This window comes from Pongo pygmaeus, chromosome 3 (genome assembly GCF_028885625.2).
Source record: "Pongo pygmaeus isolate AG05252 chromosome 3, NHGRI_mPonPyg2-v2.0_pri, whole genome shotgun sequence".
Taxonomy (NCBI): Eukaryota; Metazoa; Chordata; class Mammalia; order Primates; family Hominidae; genus Pongo; species Pongo pygmaeus.
Window position 1 is genome coordinate 195,366,876 of NC_072376.2, and position 21,910 is coordinate 195,388,785.

Here is a 21,910-nt window from a genome sequence, read left to right on the forward strand (position 1 = left end):
TGCATACTCGAAGCCTGAAAGAGTTAATGCGGCTCCAAAAGTGCCTAACATTTACCCAGGGAGTAATTTACACACTGGAAGCATCTGGCTGAATATGGATTCAATTGTTTACTGTACTGTGGGTCTCACAGAAAGGAGGTCACATGCTTTCTGTTATTGAAAAGTTCTGGGGAACAATTTCTTTCATTTAAAAAATATGCACCAACTGCCACACTTTCATTCGGTATTCTGTTTTCATAATGCTAAAAAGAAAAGTTGTTACCAGAAATAAACCTAGATTCTTTGATTTACCAAAGAAAACTACTTTATTTTACTTTTGGCTTTGTTACCTGAAAGTTGGGGGTCGATAGGGTTGAGGTGATACCAGAAACTAGTAGATTTGGGAACAGTCTTTATTTCCTCCCTGGAAGAAGCCATTCCGTAGATTTACACAAATGTTTGTATTTTACCTCTCTGCATGCCAGAATACTTTAATGCAATACTGTTTAATAAAGAAAAGAAGAATAGGAAGACATTCACAAGTGAATCAATTCCAAGTTATTCTCAGCCAGAATGCAGCAGTACGTGTGTTCAGGACCGCTCAAGTGTCAACAGAAGCACCTGCATAGGTATTAATTTCTTTAAAATTTCTTCTGCATATTACATGCCCAGCACCGCAGCAGTATACTAGAGAGAAGGCGCTCTCACGTGAAAAATCTTGTGACCTAAGGGAAGGGATACCAGCAAACAAGTGAGAACACATAGAATTCCAGACTTTACGGATACACTTTCTAGATAGCTTTAAACTGCCAAGATAATGACACCCTTTCTCAGGATGACTGAAATACAAGGCTTAGTATATAATTGCTTACACCTCTCAAGTGGTTATATTCACAATCAACGTCTTCTGTCTCAGCAACAGAAACATGTGATCATGTTTATTAATATTTTATTCATTTGCTTAGAAACCCGAGGCTTGCTAAGTCTTACAGTTTCTTAGTAATTTAGGTCAAAGTTCATTTTACTTTTTCAAAAGGTTTATTAAGTATAATTACCAATACAAGCAGAAATGATTTTTAAATGATTTTCTGTTATGTATCAACTATATTTCCGATGCAGTCTACTTCCATTTATTAGAATATATGCACTGGGACCGATTTTTTTTCAGACAAAATAATGTTTATTCTTTACATCTACTTGGGAAAAAAGCCATACAGAAAAATAGAACACAGATGAATTCAGTTTTCATATACTGAACTCGTCTCAAAAATCCCAAATCTTTGTACTCTGTATCTGTGCAATAAAACAATGCAGTGTTATGAAAACCTGATAAGATGCCTCCTCAATCTCTACTCTTTGAAAAGAGAAATAATTTTTTCACTCTGGTGATCCTAGTCTATACGAGTATCAATTTTGGCATGTATTTTAAGTGCAATTCTGCCTTCTTAGTGATGGAATAATGCTCCCCATTGCTGCACTCATTCTTCTACCCCCACTTCCCTTTCTGTCCCCTTTTTTGTCTGTGGGTCTCCTAAAGCTTCCTGGAGTCTCTTTAATCCTCCTCGGTTCTTTGCATTTTCCTCTGATCTCAGAACAGTCATGCAGCACCTCTTCCTTCTTGACAGGCCTTGGGCCACCATCCTCTCCCTTTGACTCATCCCATTGCTAACATGTTGTATTTAATACAAATACAAATAAATAAATGTATGCACCAAAATTATTGGAGCATATATTGTATCTGCATGTCTTTTTAACCATGAAATCCAAAGCAATTTAGAGAAAATGTATGCCTATAACAGCGCTGTAAAATAAGTAAGTGCAGAAATAGTACTATTTTCTATTTTATGGATTGTTTAAAATTTCCAGGAAGAAAGAAAAAGTGACTTCCTTTTTTCCTCTCTAGAATTCTTGTGAGTTGTTCTAGCCTGCTTTGAATCATGCATTCAGTATTATTTACTCACATTGGGTGTGTATATGTGTTTCATTGTGTGTTTGAAAAAAAAAAAAAAAAAACCTTTTGCAAAGGATTATAAACCTTATATTATTTGCCCATTAACCTAATGCCAACAGGGGCAGAGTAGCATGTTCCAAAGCAAAGTAATCTCCAGTAAATTATAGAGTAACAATATTTGGAATTACTGTGACATTAATGTACTAAGCCATAAATTTTTAAAGAAATACCAAAATCTCATTGGCTTTTTATGGCTTGCTTTTTGTCTAAAAGAGTCGTGTGTGTGTGTGTGTGTGTGTGTGCCTTTGAAATAAATGCACTTGACTACTAATGTGTACAGTGCTGTATGAAAATAAAAAACAGTTCACTAGAGAAGTAGGGAAAAGTCTTTTAAACCAAAGAACAGAGAAATCGAATTATACTGGGAAAGAATGATCACTATACAATTGCTGCACTGGCCAATAGTGACAGCCACTAATGGGAAGACATCAGATGCAATCTTTAAGAAAAGAAAAATGGGCAATGCTCATTCAGTCTTATGTGTCCTGACTCTTCGCCTGAATTGTAGCTCATCTCTTTCAGAGGGATAGTAATATCTTAATGGATAAAGTATGTATTTTGCTGCTTCGAAAAATTTCATGAGAAAAAGAATGTATATAATTGCATCATTTTCCATGGTAATACTCATAAAAGAAAAAAAAACACATTTTAAAATTCCATGTCCCCAGAACATCACATGGCCCCTAGAAACATCCCCAGGTTTTATTGTAGCAAATCAGCTAAGATTCTCATAGAGAAAAAAAAAAAAAAAAAAAGACTAATGTAGAAATCTCAGGACACATACTTTTTATCTGCAAGAAGCTGAGACTGCTTTACTGATATCAGGTCATTAATTATCACTAGGTAAAAATATCCTCATCTCTAAAACAGGCAGAGATTATTCTCTTGGTTTTGTGAATGAGGGGAATAGATCAGAGTTTAAAAGTCTCATGAAAAACCACAGAGCCAGCAGAGAATCTGATGATATACTAAGTGCTGAATCTGTGCACTGCCCACCATTGTTTTAATTTCTGCATTAGCAGAGCAATGGGAATAAACCTCACTTTGGATAATAGATGTGTCCCCAAAAATGTTAGCAAATCGAATTTTTGTCAAGCAAATTGTATTTTAAATAAACAATGAGCAATTCAAAGAAACAAAATGTGAGTTTTTTTCCCTAACATAAACAATCCCTATATAATGTGAATAGCACTCGGTCACGTATCTGTTTTACAAGTTTTGAATATGATTTAGTGGTTGTTTTTAAAGCAAGTTGTAGCCTATAATTCAGTACTTTTGTCATGGCACTTCTAGTTAAGGTTTCTTTTCTCTTTCTTCACCTACCTCTAGTTACCCGCACCCTTTTTCCCCCTCTTTTATACATTTTTATATGCCTCAATCCAGAACTGCTCTGGCACTGTCCAAATATTTGACAAGACCCACTTGCCAAAGTCGAAATCCACAGATTGAATGGGCTACAAATTCACAGCATCCTATTAGGGCTCTAGTTGGCTGAACGACCAAGGGTTTCCGTTTCTATTAACTGCCTAAAGCATTTTTCAGGATGGCTCTGCCCACATCTTCCCTTTCACCTAATCTCTACCAGCCTCTTATTTCAACTTCCTATTGCACTGACAAGATAAAACCAGCAGATTTCCCTCACGTTTCTTCTTCTGCACAAATACTCATTTCCATTCATTTCTCCTTCTTCCTTTTTCTCTTGAAGATCAGTGTTCTCCCTGCTCTCAGGGGTCAACTTTTCTGTGTGTGTTCCTGACGCCACCCCATTCAGCATTGCCCACCATTTCACCTCTTCTAGATCCCATTTCCCCAGCATGGTCAGTCTCTTCCAAGTGTTCTAGCTCTGCTCTGTTACTGCTAACATTTTCAGGAGCTCTTTTGTTCCCAATCCCAACCTTTAGTGTTTTCGCTTGATAATTAAGAACATCCTCATATCCAAGTCTGGGGGGGTTTGCCCTTGGTATCAGTCTCCATGACTTCCCCTTCAATATTTTCTAAACTTCCACTGCTCTTACCTATAGCGTTGTGGGAGGTTGGTTCTCACCTGGCTCCAAGCACGTCCTCTTCCCACTCTTCTTAACAGCCCACTCTCACTCCCCCTGTCATCTATGTGTAAAGGTTCCAGTTCTTGGTCGAATTCTCTTCTCCCTCAGTATGCTTTTTTAGAGATCATACCTAGAACTACAAATCCTCAAAGGATTAAGAGTGAACATAGGAAATTATATGCAGCCATTAACTGATGACATAGATATACATCTATAGGCACAAAAAGGTGTTTATTTGCATGGTATTTAGTGGGGAAATTGAGAAAAAATGCTATAAAGAAATTCTCCAAACTATGAACAGTACTTCTGGAGCAATGATGGGAGGATGGGTGTGTTTTATTTTCTTCCCATGACTCCTGAATCAGTGTCTCCAATTCTAATATATCTTCCGTGAAGTAAGTCTCAACAGAATTTCAAAACCAACCCGTCCCAAAACAAAACTGACCAAACTGTGACCCGAACCTGGTTCCCTTCAAGTGTTTCCTGTTTTATCCCTGATCCCAATCTACTCTTCCGGCCATTTCTTCATCTATCCTCTTACCCAAGGTCACAGAGTTTTTAAGTGGCAAAGCCAGAATTTGAATCTAGGCTGTCTGACTCCAAATGTCCTGCTCCTTCCATCATCCCAAGCCCCTGGCAATCAGGAAATGTGAACAAAGCTTCCTTTGCAATTGTGTAAGGGAATCCGATAAGAAGAAAACCAACCGAGCCCCTGAGAGAGATAAAAGGCTGTTTCCCCTCTTCATCCTGCACTACACCTGACTGCAGCGCTAAACAATCTTTTTCTCAGTTTGATACAGATTCAAAGGAATTGTGCTTCCCAGTTTCTCTGGATGACAATCCTTTTACACAGCCTTGACCATTATTCACTTGATCCATTTGGCCACAGGTTATAACTGAAACCTGAATCACTAGAAACCCACTCTCTCAATATGCGTAGAGTGTTGTCCTTCAGCTTGCCATTTAAAATGCAGAACTGCAGCAGAAATCACCTTTTGGTTTCGTTATTTTTCTAAATTTCTGTCAGACAACAGCATAAGGAAAATGTCATAGCTGAGGTACACATTTCTAGTTCCCTTTAGCTTCACAGTACTGAACAAAAAAATAGACTCAGTGCTGAACAAAAATTTTATATAGAGAAAGAGAGATATCTTTTCTTTCTGGATGAGTGACAATATTCGAGCAAACGTAATAAGGGCAGAAGGAGGACATTGAGCTCACGGGGTAAGGCATTAACAAACAAACATGGAAGGGACAGAGGTGACATCGTTGGCACAAAGTAGAGAATGCTGAGCTGGAGAAAAGATGAAGGGGCAAGAGAGAAATGGAAACATGGGTAGGTTCGTAATTAAGTGGGGTAGGGGGTTAAATAAGGAAATGGATTTTTAAAAAATGAGAGTCGAAAGAAATTAAAACTCCCAGCCCAATTTCCAAAAGAAATAGGATCTGTCCCTCGCCTCTCGTCCTCATGCCCCTGATGTCTCTGCAGCCTTCCTATCTTATTTCATCTACTGCCTTCCTTCACTATCGTATCTTTTTACTTCTTGAACTTCCTAATGTTCCCTAATTCCTTTCACTTGATTTTATTTTGCCTGTATCATATTTCCTGCTGTGCCATCATTATCATAGCCTAGTTCTCTCCACATATAATATATCATCTTAAATCCTTCCATTTTTAATCATCAACCTCTCGTAGCAACCCCTTACCTGTCACTTTTGCAGATCCTCCACTGACTTGTGGTTATTCGCCCATTTGGGGCTTTAATTCAGCAACAGCTCCTTAAACTTCCTCTGTCCTTGCCTACTGCCATCTACAAAAACCGGTGGACCAAAAGCCAGGAACACAGCTGTTGTTTCTATTGTCACCACTCTTCTTGTGGAAGATGATGACGATGATGATAGCATAATAATATTACCTAATATTAGTTGAATGCAGACTATGTACCAGGTACTCTTCTAAGTATTTTACATGAAATTATTCACTTAAATTTCACAGTCTCCTTCCAAAGTGGCATCATAATGACTCCCAGTTTATAAATGATGGAACTGAGATACAGGTATGTTAAGTAATTTGCCCAAGGTCACCTGTCTTTGCTCTTATTTTCATGGGCATGATTATTTAGTAGATACCCAAAAAGGGGCCTGCTCTTATTTTTTTTTTTTCAGTGCCTTCTCTTGAGGGACTTTGGACAAGTTTATCAGTACTGAATTGAAGTGCCAGAGACACCTCTACCTGCTCAAAACATATCAGTATCCTGGGACAATGCACATCAAGAGTCTTCTAATTTGAGGGTGTTTCTTGTCCATTGCCCCACGACCCTGCTTAGTAGTTAAGACGTCTTTGCCTTACCCTCTTATATAAGCTTCTTAATTCTACTGCAGTAGACCTTGGCCTTAAGACCCCCAAATATCTTGTATTTGTTTATTAACTTAATGAATATTTATTGGGGACCAGTGGTGTTTTAATTACTATGTTGACTTGATTCAAATATGTCCATGGTCTCCAGGAGCCAAGAGTGAAGTAGACCAGGGGAACAGAAGGTACGGGGCCCTGCATAAAGGAGGGCAATTTCCATGGAAAAGCAACTGTCCAGAAACTCACAAGGTCAGACACTAGAAAAACAAGGAGAAGCTCTGTGTCCTGAGGCACAAAGAGGGATGGAAGCAGAGTGGGGATGGTGTTGTCATGGAAGCTGTGTTTAAAGGAGAGCTGGCTTCAGCTGCTGGTAAAAAGGCATGTCTTTTCACCTAAGGATAAAGAGTGAGGTAGCAAGAACAGAATATAGTACCCTAAAGACTAGTTTACAAACTGCTAAAGAAAAATCTTTAGAAATTTTCTTTAATGTATCTGTAAAAGTACTTAAATTAACAATTTTCAAAAGGTTGATTCCCATATCCCAGTCCACTTACAACATCTCCGTTTAATCAGTTTTCTTTCTTTTCACTATTCCTGACACGTTTTATAGGATTGTTGATGTAAAAAGATTAATGCTGAGCCAAACTGGCTATCTATGCACATAAAATGAAAGGACTACACCATCATCAATCAGTTTATGTTAACTGTTCTGATCATTAGTGATTACCAATCGACTTGGATGCAGCTATTCGTATTAACTGGCCAAAATGTTCCAAATGAACAGACCTGTCCCACTAAGACCTGTTTTTTAATGCTTACATCTGAAAATTCAACCTGTAAGTGACTGGAATAATTAAAGAGTGGGTAGGTCTTAATTAGATATAGTGTACTACATAGTTAAATATGTTTATAAGAAATGCAGTTTCTCTAGTTTCAAAGAGAATGATGCACTTGCTGAAACCAGGCTAGGTCTTATATAGCATTATTGTACATGTATAAATGATTTGTTACCAAATTATCTATATCTTCAGAGTCTAATCAGGGCTAACCTCTACTGATTACACATGTAAATATCTCATTTAGTACAATGTATAGTACTAACCAGCTACGAAAAGGAAGGTTCTTTTAAGCTTGTACATATTTCCTCTATAAAAGTAGATATTCTGTTAAAGATACTTCAAACTATGCTATTTAAGCTTCATCTAGCCTAATCACATGTTATAATTAAAGAAGACAGATAAGTATTCTTGGAAAGACAGCCATAAAACAAGCAAAACAAGAAAAATGTTGCTGGAAATGTCTCTTCTTCCGAAGTAAGCAAGCTCAGAGTGACCACGAATAAACTACGTGCATACGATTGGATACACAATTCTTAGAATTTGCACCTCATCCTAAGTTGTCCTCAATAAAGTTATTTTTTTAAGTCCTTGACTAGCAATCCAGTGTCCTCAATCAGACCTAATAGATCAGTGCCATATTCTAGCCACTAGATTTACAGAAACCAGAACCCTATGACTTTCAGCCTGAAAATAATAACTAGCATCCTACTGTCCAGGTACCCGATTCTATGGGAGTGATATGGAGCCCCTCTAAATCCACAGGGGAGAATTACGTATAAAGTCCCACTAAGCTGATTTTTCCCTTTGGGTGAATGTTGTGTAGTAATAAGCAGCATGCCGAGGAGGTTGTATCAATAGATGGCTGCTGCTACTAGAAGCCCACCAACAGCCTACTCCATGACGCTCACAACTAAAGGAGCCTGAAAATTACTAACTAATAATAATCAACACTAATATTAAGCCCCGGAACTCCTAATTTAGAATGCCAAGCAGACAATTCGAAAGGAGAAAGAAAGGCAAAATACCTGTGTCATTGAATAGCATCACTGATAGGAAATAGATTCACAAAATACCTACTAAGGTGTGCAAGCAAATAACAAAAAATAATCAAGGTGATGATTCCATGTGGTCAAAGCACACATAAATTTAGAAAAAAGCTAAAAGGATATTCAGCAAATTTTAACAATTATTTGTTATCTGTGGGGGAGGATTAGAAGTATTTGGGCTAGCCTTTCCTATATCTTCTGAAATGCAACATTAAGCATGAATTACTTTCATAAATAGGAAACAATTTTAAAGCAAAATTAGAAACAAATTAAATGAACTATTCAACAACATATGTTTTCACTTAAGAAGAAAAAATGCTCCCCTAAAGTTCAACCTCTTATAAATTAAAAAAATTGAGAAGAAATTTCCTGCTCTGTTTTTCAGTTTAGATTGATCCTTTTCCTCTTCCACTAGCAGACAGCAGCAAAAATTGATGAAGCCAGTCTTAGCGCTCAGATTCAAAATGGATTCACACTAGCTTGCCTTTTCCATGTCAGTGATCATGGTGGGCAGAGCAGTGGAAATAAGTTATGTAAAAGGTTTCCGCCTAGTTGTTGTTTTAATTAATCTGGGTGCCTGAATGACACACAGGCTTAATCGGGTGGTATGGAACCTGTCGCTGTTAAGTAATTGATTTGAACCCAAATGCAGGTTGTGATCAAAAGTTGTCACCGTCCAGTGGCTACTCACTGGCCCATGTGAAATGGGTTGGTGGTCTCAGTCTAATTCCTTGTGGACCAGTGTCAGCCTCATGAAAAGCATTACCTAAAGTAGCACTAATTGGTTGACATTCTCAGCATGAAAGAGTGCATAAAGAGACTGAAAACTAAAATAACCTTCAAAGTTAGGCTGAGGATGAAAATGGGCCATGCAGCATTGAAGGGGTTACCTCTGTAGCCAGCCATGATACTGCAGTGGAAAGAGAGGAGTCCAGTTCCAGAGATTTTAACCCCACCCCTATTTTTATAGGCAGTGGAAGCTGAACCTAAGGAAATTAACTTTTGTAGACTTCTAAAAATCCTTAGATTCACTACTCACAACCCTGCCTTGTACTTATATGTCCCTAGGGAAATCTGAGCAAAGATATTTTACCAAAAGGCAACAGGCTGAAACTGACTGCTAAACCTTTAAAAAATTCTCAAATGGAGATCTAGCTTCATTATTACCAAACAGTGTGTGTTCATCACTTTAATTATAGGAAAAATCGATAGGGCATATAAAAGTACATGGCATATTTTACCTGACATTTGTGCTTCTTCACTTTATTGAGCATGCCTTTTTGAACAGAAATAACAGGCTAGAATTTACCAAAAGTCTCGGTATCTGAGAGCAAAGATTTCTCTTGCACTCAATTTATCTCCTGTATGGTGTCTTTACCCTTTCAAACAGCATGTTTTTAGTAAATGAACATGAAAACAAATTGAAAAAGCAATAATGGATGCATTCTCTCATTAGTGCAACCAGGCAGATTACTAATTCACAAATACTGAAACTAGCACTGATGGAGATGAATGAATTTCTCATAATTTAATAATGCAAATCACACTAACAGCAGAGACCTCTGATAACTAGTGGCACTAGAAGAATTACTATGAATGCCAACTGATAGATGCAATGTTGATAGAGCTATTTATCTTGTTGTTTCATTGGAAGTCTCCTCTTTTATGATATTTATTATTTACTCTGTATCTCTTTACATTTTACATGTTATAAATGACTTTCTCCTGAAAAAGACAGGAATTATGGCAACAAATTTTGCAAGTTAATAATTTTATTTTTTCTCAGGTATATTTTGATCCATGACAAATGGGGAGGCAATGGCTGTTTCAAATGTGCGGTAATCATGACTAGAAGCATTTTTCAAAAGTTATCATACAAAAAAATTGACAACATCACTTTATCACACAAAAATAATGGGAGAAATGCAAACCTGTTTTTTAAAAACAAAAATATCCAATGAAATGCCTTTATACCCAGAACTTCTTGACAGATAGAATATACTATTTAAAATATAGTTTAAGTGGCTCTACAATTCCATACTTCTACCATGAAGCTTCATTAAAGTCTATAAATTAGTACTACTGTCAGAGATGGCATTAAGTATTCAATAAGAGTAGACTTAATGCAATTAATAGCAATTAAAATTATAATTTTATGATGTCAGACACCAGCACTGTAAAGACATAATTGCCTGTAAGGACTTTTGTACCATATTTATCCTCTAAAACTGTCCAATTTATATGAAAAATGCCAAAAACATATCCCATATGGGTACGATTATCTTCTCGGATTTTTAGAAGTAATCTGTCTTATCCAGCATGTGCACATTAGGCTAATTTGCTTTAATTAGTTTTTTCTCATTTTGTTAATAGGCATGTCGATGTTAAGTTTTTATTTCAGAGGTACAGATGCTAACTTCACTCATTATGTTCCTATTAAGGGGTCAGTATACTTTGTGATAAGCTGGACTTACCCACTTGAAAAGCATCATTCTTTGAAATATTAGATGATATCGCTTATCAAACATAAAAACTACATTGCTGTTATAGTAATCGTGAGCAACTTCTATCTAATTAATTAGTAGCTAAATATGAAAGAACAGCTTCGCTGTGTCTGCTGTGGTGAGGCGTTTTTGTATGGACATAATAAATTAGATAAACTAATGAACTGGTTTCAGAAACACAGTCATTTGTGACTCCTCAAAGCATTCATAAGAATTACCATGAATCTATGCTAGTGTTCTGCATTTAAGCCAGGAGGCATACAAAATAAAAAATGCTTTTATTTCCCATACCCAATCATGTCCTATGCCTCAAACTTTAAAGACATTTTGTTAAAGCTGATGCATTAAAATAATTTTATTAATTATTATCATTCCCTTATCTGTACAATTTTCTCACACTGAACTCCTATAAAGAAAAATAATTATATATATATGCAAAGAGCAAGACATATAATTAAGAATGCTGCCTGTTGGTTCTCTGGAGAGAGAGTTTTTAATTTTTTAAAATAAGTAATTGAGAAGATTCTGCAGAATCCCCAGATGAAACTTAGAAGACTTAGGGGAAATATTAAGAGTGAGTTTGCTTTCCCTCTCCATTTGATAAATATATTTAGCTCCAAGTTTGTATACATGTCTTTACATCATGAAATATATTCATTACATTCATACAATGATTTTCTCAGCTTACTTTTAAATGTTTACTGTATTTGTGAAACTGTGAAAAACCATGTAATTTCACAATCGTAAAGTTGTAATGAAATCATAGGATTGATTTAAAATCTGAAAACATTATATGTTTTGAAGTGCATTTTTTTACAATAAGCAGTAAAACAATTATCAGGTTGGTTCAAGTTAGTATCTTTTGGGAAACTTCCTATATGAATAATTCAAATTGGGGTGGGGTAGGGGGTAGTTAAGGGAGTAAAACATCAAATCACTCAGATGCCTTTGAATAGGAAGGAGATACAACAAAGATGTCTTAAAATACGTCATTGTTTTAAATAAGCAATATGTTATACATATTTTATTCTCAACATGTCTGTCTGTCAGTAAAAAGACATACTCGCTGGGTAGTTTTACAGAATAGTTCAGTGGCTTCCCGAAATATCAGCTTCTGTTGTTTTGTTTTCTTTTACTTTGTCTTTTGTTGTTTGTTGGTTTTTTTGTTTTTTGTGGGGTTGTTTTTTTTTTTTTTTTGTAAACTCAATTTGTACTCTTTAAGGCTTGAATTGTTTTCTTCAGGCAGCCAATAGTTGTATTGATAAAATCTATAAACTGAACATTTTCATGTAACTAAAAGAAATCATTAAAAAATCAACAAAATTGAAAGAAGCAAAAACTCGATTGCATGATTCATCCTTTTTAACTGTTAGTCTCCAAGATTAAGGCAGCTTTCACGAGCAAGAATGTTTAGCTAACGAAAAACAGAGTAAATAACAAAAAGTAGAATAAATTAGAATGTAATTGTCCTTCACAGCCTATCACATAAGCCTTTCAGATACAATTTGAATATAACAATTTCTTCTGTATTTCTTTTGTCTCAGTTGTATTATAAAGCAGAGTGATTACGATTCATTGGAATTGAACTACACTTATTTATATTTAGTTTCTTGTTTCTAAGAAAAGTAGAATGAGGCTGGGTGCAGTGGCTCATGCCTGTAATCCCAGCACTTTGAGAGGCTGAGGTGGGTAGATCACTTGAGGTCAGGAGTTCAAGACTAGCCTAGCCAACACGGTGAAACCCTGTCTCTACTAAAAGTACAAAAAATTAGCTGGGCATTATGGTGTTCACCTGTAATCCCAGCTACTTGGGAGGCTGAGGCAGGACAATGGCTTGAACCCGGGGGGCGGAGGTTGCAGTGAGCTAAGATTGCACCACTGTACTCCAGCCTGGGTGACAGAGAGAGACTCTGTCTCAAACAAAAAAAAAAAAAAAAGTAAGAAAAAAAGAAACAATACAGTGAATTACATCTACCTTTGTCCCATTTGTACAGTGAACATACACTCCAAGTCAATTGTTGAATAACAATGGGGTGAGTGCTGGAAACATAGAACTGTGGGAAAATGTGTATGTGAAAGCAGCTTATTCACAAAATGGAAGCACAAATATTTTTTATTACAAATAACTCTCCAATGGCAATCAGGTTGTATTGCAAAAGGCATTTACGTGGGAGTTGGTTGTTTAGGTATATAATTTCCCAAAGAAATTATGTTAAATGGTTGTCCTAAGCTTCATTAACCACAAATATAATTGAATTCAAAAACAATCATCTGTATTTGTGTGGGGCCCATGTATGTGTGTGTAAGTCATTTTAAAATTGAGTACTTGCTATAGATTAGCTTCTGTGTTCAGTATTTTATACCTACTTATAATCCTATGAGACAGATACCATAATTAGATCCACTTTGTAGATGATGAAATAGTCATCTATTTCAGGATCCAAAACCAGATCCTTCATCTTTAACTCAGATGTGGCCCAGATTTCAAAATAAGTAAGATTTATAAGAGAAAGCTGCCACCTCTTTTCACAGGTCCCAGATGTCTCACTCAGGAGACTAAGACAGTGATTCCCACAGTGACACCTCACTAGCAGCCCTTTCCTTCCTCCCTCAAGAGCTCCAGACTCTAAAATAGGCTCCCTTCCTCCTCAGGCAAACTCAGTAACCCAGAGAAGATGATGGTGGATGAGTGTTAAGAGGAAAGCATTGGAATGGTGGTTGGCCTTGACTGCTATTGATCAAGCACCTAGGATAGTCCAACCTCTACTAGAGAAACCAGGGTCACTACGGTTAAAAAAAAAAAAAAAAAAATTACCTTCAAGCTTACCTTCTCCTGGGGGGAGGAAAGACAAGCAGAGAAACACAAAAGTGGACAGCCGTCCAAGCTGTGCAGACAGTGAAGGATGAAGTGGCTAGTGGGGGCAGAGACAGTACAGAAGGGGCCAGCTTTAGCCAGGAGAGTTCGGGAAACCTCTGGAGCAGATGGCTGTGAGCAGGAATGGATGATGGACAGCCATGCTGAGACCTAGGAGGAGTGCTTACAAGCTGAAAACATCAAGCACAAGGACTCTGAGAGCCCAGGGAGCCTAGCAGTTTTAGGAAACAAAAAGAATGCCAGGACAGCTGAAGCAGAGAGTGAATGGGGGAACATAGAGAGAACCAGGAACCAGAGAGAGGAGCACTGGTTGCCAGGGGAGCACTTTTAGGGAAGAGGTGCTGACTTGATTTGATTTCCTTTTTTCCCATCATTCTGTCAGGTGAGTGGAGAATGCACTGCAGGGACACAGTTTAGAAGGTGGTAAAAGAGTTAAGCTGAGACAACTGTGGCTTGGATCAAGGTTATTCCAGCAGCACTTAAGTGCTCTGATTTGGGTGTATTTTGGAGACAAAGAAATGACAATCAGCAGAACTTGAAGATGTACTGGATACGGGAACAAGGGTGGCCACCATGTTCGAGGTCTAAGAAACTGGATCAATGGTAGCGGGATTGACTGAGAAAGGAGACCCTCTGGGAAGCAGCTGGTCTGGACTGGCTCTTCTGAGGAGCGGATTATAATGGGGCAACACACAATGAATGAATGACTGATGGTCTTCCTAAGCCTCCTGTGCAACCAGGAAGTTTTGATGCAAAGAAATCATCATTTAATGCAATTTTAACCCTTGCAATAGCGAAGTAAAAGTTTTAGGGCTCGGCTGTCTACAGATTTTGGAGAGAGGCAGAAGACAACCTTATAGATGAGTCACGCTTACTATGCACATCAGCCATACTCTACTTTCCAGGTTTGTTTCACTTATTCCACTTCAGACATCATGGATTTTCTAACATCTCTAGTTGATTCGTAAATAGTTGGTTTTATTGGTGTCAAGCCCAGCAAAGGTGACAGTGGCCATTTTATCTTGATGGGTTACTTTTGTAATTTGGTCCTCAGTAGGTAAGCCTGAGGCTGCCTGTGCACTTGTGATACCTTTCAATGGAGAAGAAAAACATGGACCACCTAAATGAGGTGGGCAAGTATGTACATACATGTATTTATTTAATGTTCTCAAACTGCTGTCAAGAGGAAGGTTACTATTTAATATCATGAGATCATATTGGCCTCATATTCTCCCAAGAGGAACACAGATGCCTAGTTGTGTGGCTCTCTGTTAAAGATCTATTGCATTTCATGAAAGGCCCGATCAAAACACCAGGCAGGAGGGAAACTGAATTGATGCATTTTTGCCAAAAACATGGTAGTAAAGCGTAAAGTCAGTGACTGATAGAGTGTGTCGCTGAGATAATCCACAGGCTGAGGGTGCATTGCTGGGAATTTCAGGACAAGCTGCGGTGATAGATTATGTGATGCAATGTACATCGTCAGCTCTATGTTCCTCAGTTTGCTGATCTGTAAAATGGAGACAATAACACTCACCTCTTCCACAGAGATTTAAGACTAACTAATAAAAAAGGTCTATGTTACTTTCAAGTACACAAAAAAGGATTAAGCCAAACTTCCTTTATTGCTGCAAGAACAGGATTTATAATCTTATTCAAACAATTACATTTATTTACTCTGCTTTGTCTTTTAATTGAAAAGTTATATAAGATTTCACAATCTAATCAGGACAAAAAGATTCTTCTAGATTCTTATTGTTAAAGGAATTGGTAGCCAAAAAAAGAGACAACTTGTTTGCACAACAGTTCTGTGTGTGATATTGCTGTTTGCCACTAAAATCCTTTTAATCGCTGGTGACTTGTGAGATATAATGTTTTCTTTTCTCATGAACACCTGATGAGGGCCATGGTCATTTCCAAATTTATGACCCTTTTTAAAATCATGCACAGAATGCAAAAGTTTGTATTAGCCGATGACTGCCTGCTGATCCATGTGTTAATTGAGTGTGATTTGTTCTCTACTGGTAATGACTTTGCCAACCTAAGAGGGGCCATGCCCACAAGGAGGATTTAGGTGAACATCACCTACAGAGGCCAACGCTGAATCAAGTGAAAGAATAAATAAGGAAGCTCCAAAAGCTGAGCAATTAGGCTTTGTTCTCTCCTGTACCTAAATCCATCTTTTACTCCGAGATGTCCTAAGAGAAAGACATTGTTTCTCCTGTACCCTAGCCAGGTATCAAGACCAAACAGTACCCAAATAGCCTAACTGAGCTGCCTGTGCTGCCTTTCTACAATTTATGGCATGCAATTAGCTGCCTGGTTCCCTAATGAGTAATTCCTCAATTGCAGAGGTTCTGGGGGACTACTTAATTCAGCCCTGCCAACACAACCCCACCCTAGATGTTGAGACCAATTTCTCCACGTGACCTCAGCAGAAAAGCTCAAACCTCACCAGCCATTCAATCATCATTAACCCATTCCTGTTAGAACTTCCCACCCTAGTTCCAATAACTGTATGTTTTCCTTCCTTATTATGACAAAGCCTTGGGCCCTCTAGAGGTATCCTGAAGCAGGATAACATACTACTTGGAATATAGGCATTTTATCAGACTGCCCTGGTCATTCCCAGCTCCAACAATTATTAGTTCTGCGAGCTGAGGCAAGACATTTCACCTCTCTGAACTCCAGTTTTTTCAGATGTAAAATGGTCAAAATAAAACATCATTCACTCCTGGAAGAATTGGAAATACTACATGTAAAGCAGCTAGCAGAGCTCTTGGCTGGTGCTTAAGTGCTAGTCGCTATTCTGGTTTCTGAGGACTTGATTTTGATTTCCTGAGTCCTTCCCTTTAATTCCAGATTTTGAGCCCCTGTCACAATTGCCAGATTTTCCTGGCACCAACAACCTTGTCTCTCATCCTTCTGTTACAGGATATGCTTGATTTCATTTACTGCTCCATATTTCTCTTCTACTAAAAAGAGACTTTGTGAATGATGACAGGAGTGTGAAAAGAAAAAGTCAGGACTTAAAGACCAGGCAGGTGCTCCAGAGAGTGGCAAGTTGTCCTGTAATGTTCAATAAGTAGATGGTGCAAAGAAACCAGGACACACAGACTAAGTTCTGAGACTGGCCTAAGGTACTGCCTGTCCTGACACATTTTTACCATCCATTTCTTAGAAGTTGCGGGACAGCCTGCTTTGCCATTGACAATTTAGGTGACTTTGTAGGGATGAGGAAGAATGTTATGTGTATACAAAACTTGTGAAGCAATGAGAATACAGTGCTTCCGTGGAATAAAGTTAGTGCCATGACATTCCTGAAAAAATATGAGTTTATATTATCTGCATCTAAAAGTGACAATGTGGCATGAGCTACCAAATGTCATACAACACATCAGACATAAAATGAAGAGGAAGACCTCCAGGATTCTTCAATACTAAAATGGCCTGTATCACTTTTCAAAATACAGCCCATCCATAAGTTTCATTCTCAACAAAATCTAATGAAGATGTTTTGTTATTATGGAAATGTAAATAGAACATTGCTGTATTCAGGATTTGACATATCGAGAATTCATTTTCAACCTCAAACTAGGTCCTCCAATTTTGATATAAGTTCATTATGGAAAAGAGCAGCAATTCATTAACTCCTAGAAACTTTATGCTTATTAAGTATTTAATGAGTTTAACCTTTATGTTAAATATAAAATAATAAGAAACTCCATACCTTCCAAACCTGCGAAACTTTTAATCCATAGTTATTTTAATCCATTTGATGAAAATTATCAATAGACTTCAGAGATTTTAATTTGGTGAAAATTTAGTCTACATTCTAGCGCTGGATTTTCTACGCCATATCGACTGGTTTTATTGTTTCTTTTTCACTGTAGTCAATTAGACGGGATTATTTCATTTCCAAAGACTGCTTTTACTCAGACTGTGTAGCTGTTCAGTGAAATATAATCCAACTCAGCCCTTTCTGCATCCAATAAAATCGTCAGTCAGTGTTGGGGGAGCAATCATTGAAATGATGAAATAGCAGTAGTGCTGAAAATAAGCAATGGAAAATTCTGCAAAAGCTAAAATTATACCACCGGGACCTCCTTGATCACCACAGCCCTTCTCTAGCCAAGAATCGGTTCTCCCAAAGAATTGAGAACCTGTCCTTTGAAAGGAAACCATTCTCAAGCAGGAAAAGCACTTTCCAGAGGAGTATTCGCCTAGATGTGACTGCGTCTGATATTTATAGGGTGGTCTCTACTTATCCCTTGCAAGCATTTCCTCTTGCTTTAAGCTGATATTGCTGTCAGAGATATTTGCTTCAATTGATTATTTATTATGAACCCACAATATCCAGGTACCAATGCATGGTTGGTCAAGGGCCACCCTTAAAATGTTTAAACCAGTACAAATATAGGCATTAAAATAAATACATAAGAAACAATGTATTTTGAGACTCTAAAATATTTCTTGCTTCATCTAAGAAAACAGGGGTCTACAATTTGGGAAAAATGAAGGTTTACATTTGCCGAATTAGAGAAGTCAGCGATGTTAGGCTTTGTTAGAACTATCTGTTAAGTCCAGAAAGAAGACTATTATCTTAAGTTGATTAGGGAGAATAAGTTGAGCGATGGCTGACTATATAATAAGAAAGTCTAAAATAATAATTTTGAACATGAAAGTTGAAAAGAGCAATCTCAGGAATGTTTTGAAGAATTAAAGCCCTGGCAGAAGCAGAGAAGGGCAGTTTTCTTTCCTTTTTGTTTTTTTTTTTTTTTAATAATTCATGGAACAGAACAAACCAGAAAATCTTATTTGTTCTAAAGCTTCAAAACTACCTTCACCACCACCACCCACCAAGGTATTTGTATTCAAATCCCTATCTAAAATGTCTCGCTTTCATCCTGTTATATAACCTGTTTGCGGTCAACCAGTTCAGCATTAGGTAGTTCAAATATAAAATATTTTCCCTAGCTTAATGGGTCTTGGTGTTTTTGAATATAAAAAAAACTCTACAAAATTGGCTGCACATCGAAGAAACAAAATAACATAGTTAGCAAACGTGGGTGGTCTTTCGAAATTCTCATTTGTCTTGGCATAAAAAGAAGTGGTCTCTGTTCCTTGCTCTCTATCTATGCATAAATGCTGAATGTCAGTGCATTTCTCTGGGCTTCAGTTTTTCTGTTTATTAAATGGAACCTGCCTCCACTTGAAAGTGGTATATCACACCGTTACTGTTCGGTAACTAACCAAACAACATAAGAAACCAAAATTTCCTCGTGAAGGGTGTTTCTTTTAGAAGCTATAATGACTCTTTCAGACCAATATGGTACCACTTAGTAAATTATAGCTTCCATCAACTACTACTTTTGCTACATAGTTGTTCTGAAAAATATATATATAATCACACTGGCAAGTACTTGAGGAGCGACTTGTGCACTTAGAGAATGCAGATGTGTATCTCTAAAGTGCATTGAGTTCTTTTCAAGAATGTTGGCACATATATTTAGACTTGTTAAAAATTCAGAGATAAGCAACACATAAAAAGAGAAAAATAGCCTTTTTTCTAAGACTATTTAGGTGGATTTTATTCTATATGAGAGACCTAAGGTATTTCTAAAATGAAGAAAGGAAAAAGTGAGATCAAGTTGATTGGTTCAACAATTGGTACTTTATAAATTCCATAGGTCATTCAGCATGGGAACTTGTATGAACTTTATAATACTATAACCATCACATACCAATAAAGAAGCTTTTTGAAAAGGCTTTAAATGTCATTAATGTTTTCCCAAATTTCAACTGAACTTGTTGCCTTGGTTTTCGACTTATTGAGGAGAAAAGTTAATCATATTCTCTTTTGTATTATAGGAGAAATATATAAATGCCTTGAAAGCAACCTCAATCCCATTTATATTAGATCTCTGCCAGAAGGAAACTCTTTCAAAGATAGACAGAAGTTTTTCTCCAAGACAGAAAGCATGTTTACTTGAACTCATTTATTGGTATTTCACTAGCACCTGAGATGCCCATGAAACAAGTCAGAGTTGATGAAGACCAGGGGTTCAGATAATCACAGGGGAGAGAGAGAGAGAGAAAGAGTTTCTCCCTTTAGGTGACTGTCAGTAAAAGTCCTTGTGGCTCCTTGCGCCTTCCCCATTTCCTCATTTTACCAGTTGAATTAAGTCTAACCTTTCCTCAGACTCTTCATTAAGTCTAGGCTTATAGGCTGGAGGAACGAGGAGGCTCACTTTGGTCAAGAACTCAACATTCTCAGTTGGTTCTCCTGTGATGGTAATACTGCCTTTCACTAGTAGTTAGGTCCCGCCTCCGTCCAATAAGACCAGGTTCCTACCTGTTAATCCGATTCCATGATTCCAAACTTAACTTGGTGTCTACTATTGAATCCCAATATCCCTGATGAACTTCTTAAAATCAACAAACTCTCAAGTGGACCTCAAAATACTGTTACTCCTGCCCTTATTTAAGAATACTAATAAAAAAACATTGAGGCAAAGCTTTTTGCTATTCATACCTGTAGGCTATAGACCACCTGTTCTTTCTGAAAGAAGACCTGCATTCACATCCATACTTCTGCATCATATTTTTCCCTTAAGCAACCAACACATACCTTTACCTTATGTCCTAAAACACAGCCTTTATACGAAAGCTCAAATCGGCCTTGACTCTTGACTTTGAATTTTTTTGTGTAGTAGACCATTATGCCAACTAACTTGTGTATAACTGTCACCAGATCAACTGACATATTATGCTTCTTCAAGTGAGATATATTGATCATTTTTTTAATTGGATGGCCACTAGTGACTTGAATAATGGGTATTTCTGGAAATACAAATAGTAGATGCACAGCATGCAGGTAAGTTAAGTATCAGCTTTACCTAGGAATCAGCGGGTATTCTTGATGACTAAGTACCCAGATTTACTTTCTTGTAGTTCAGCATCTCTCTAATTACAATTATATTTTATGTCCATCTTCTCAGAATTATTGGAGAACAACACTGTATATAAATTAGTATAAGCAGGTGGGCTACTAACATTTTCTTGCAGTTTAAAATACTGTGATCGAAGTGTGCAACCAGTGTTTCTTTCCAAATGACCTGAAGTCAGCGGACCCAATACAAAGGTTTGGAAATAAAATTAGACTTAATATATTATACCCCATGGGTAACTAGCTTGAAACTAAGTAAACATATATACATATTAGTCATTTTGACAAAATACCTCATAGTTAATTATAAGAATATATTTAAAACTAAGTAAAATTTGGACAGCATTGTTGGTTTTCCCATAATGATTTGATTTTTAAATTTTTTTGCAAGCAGATGCTTGACTGTTACATGCAAAACTGACATGATATTGACTTTGTTTTCTTGTTATTTACACATTGTGAGCTTCAGGTTGTCAACATTGTGACACTGACAAGGGAAATTATATCTCACTAATGTTTACCAGTCACTACACATGTCAAAGGCTCCAACTTTTTATAAAGCAAGGATTAGATTTACCAGCCTACACTCTTTTCTTGCTATATGCAATTCTCTTAAAATAACTTTTAGTCTTATAGTTCTTTGAATTAGAAAAATATTTCCCTGTGTGTAAGTTTTGTGTTCCAATAAATATTGTCAATATATCATATAATTTTATTTAGCTAATTCACTCATGAATGTAAGAATAAAAAAAAAATCTTCAGGCCTTTCAAGACTTAACTTGTTTTCTTATTCTCACTTTCTTAATGCCAATGGGGAAAAACATTCATCTTTGTAAGTAAAGAGATATGAAGAATATTGGATCTGTAACCATACTGTAGTTGGCTTATGTTAAAAGTATTTTTTTCTTTATTTCTTCTAAAACAAAACAAAACAAAACAGGATATATGTACAGAACGTGCAGGCTTATTACATAGGTATACATGTGCCATGGTGGTTTGCTGCACCTATTGACCCGTTCTTTAAGTCCCCTCGCCTCACCCCCAACCCTCCAACAAGCCCTTGTGTGTGTTGTTCCCCTTTATGTGACCATGTATTCTCAAAGTTCAACTCCCACTTATGAGTGAAAACATGCAGTGTTTGGTTTTCTGTTCCTATGTTAGTTTGCTGAGGATGATGGCTTCCAGCTTCATCCATGTTCCTGCAAAGGACATGATCTCATTCCTTTTCATGGCTGCATAGTATTATATGGTGTATACTATGGGTGTACCACATTTTCTTTATCTAGCCTATCACTGATAGGCATTT

At 37.1% G+C, this 21,910-nt stretch overlaps 1 pseudogene; it reads right to left on the bottom strand.

Annotated features, from left to right (window-relative positions):
* LOC129034635 (cyclin-H-like) overlaps positions 1-417 on the bottom strand; it is a 73,245-nt pseudogene extending 72,828 nt beyond the window's left edge.
* Between the last annotated feature and the right edge of the window lie 21,493 nt (positions 418-21,910).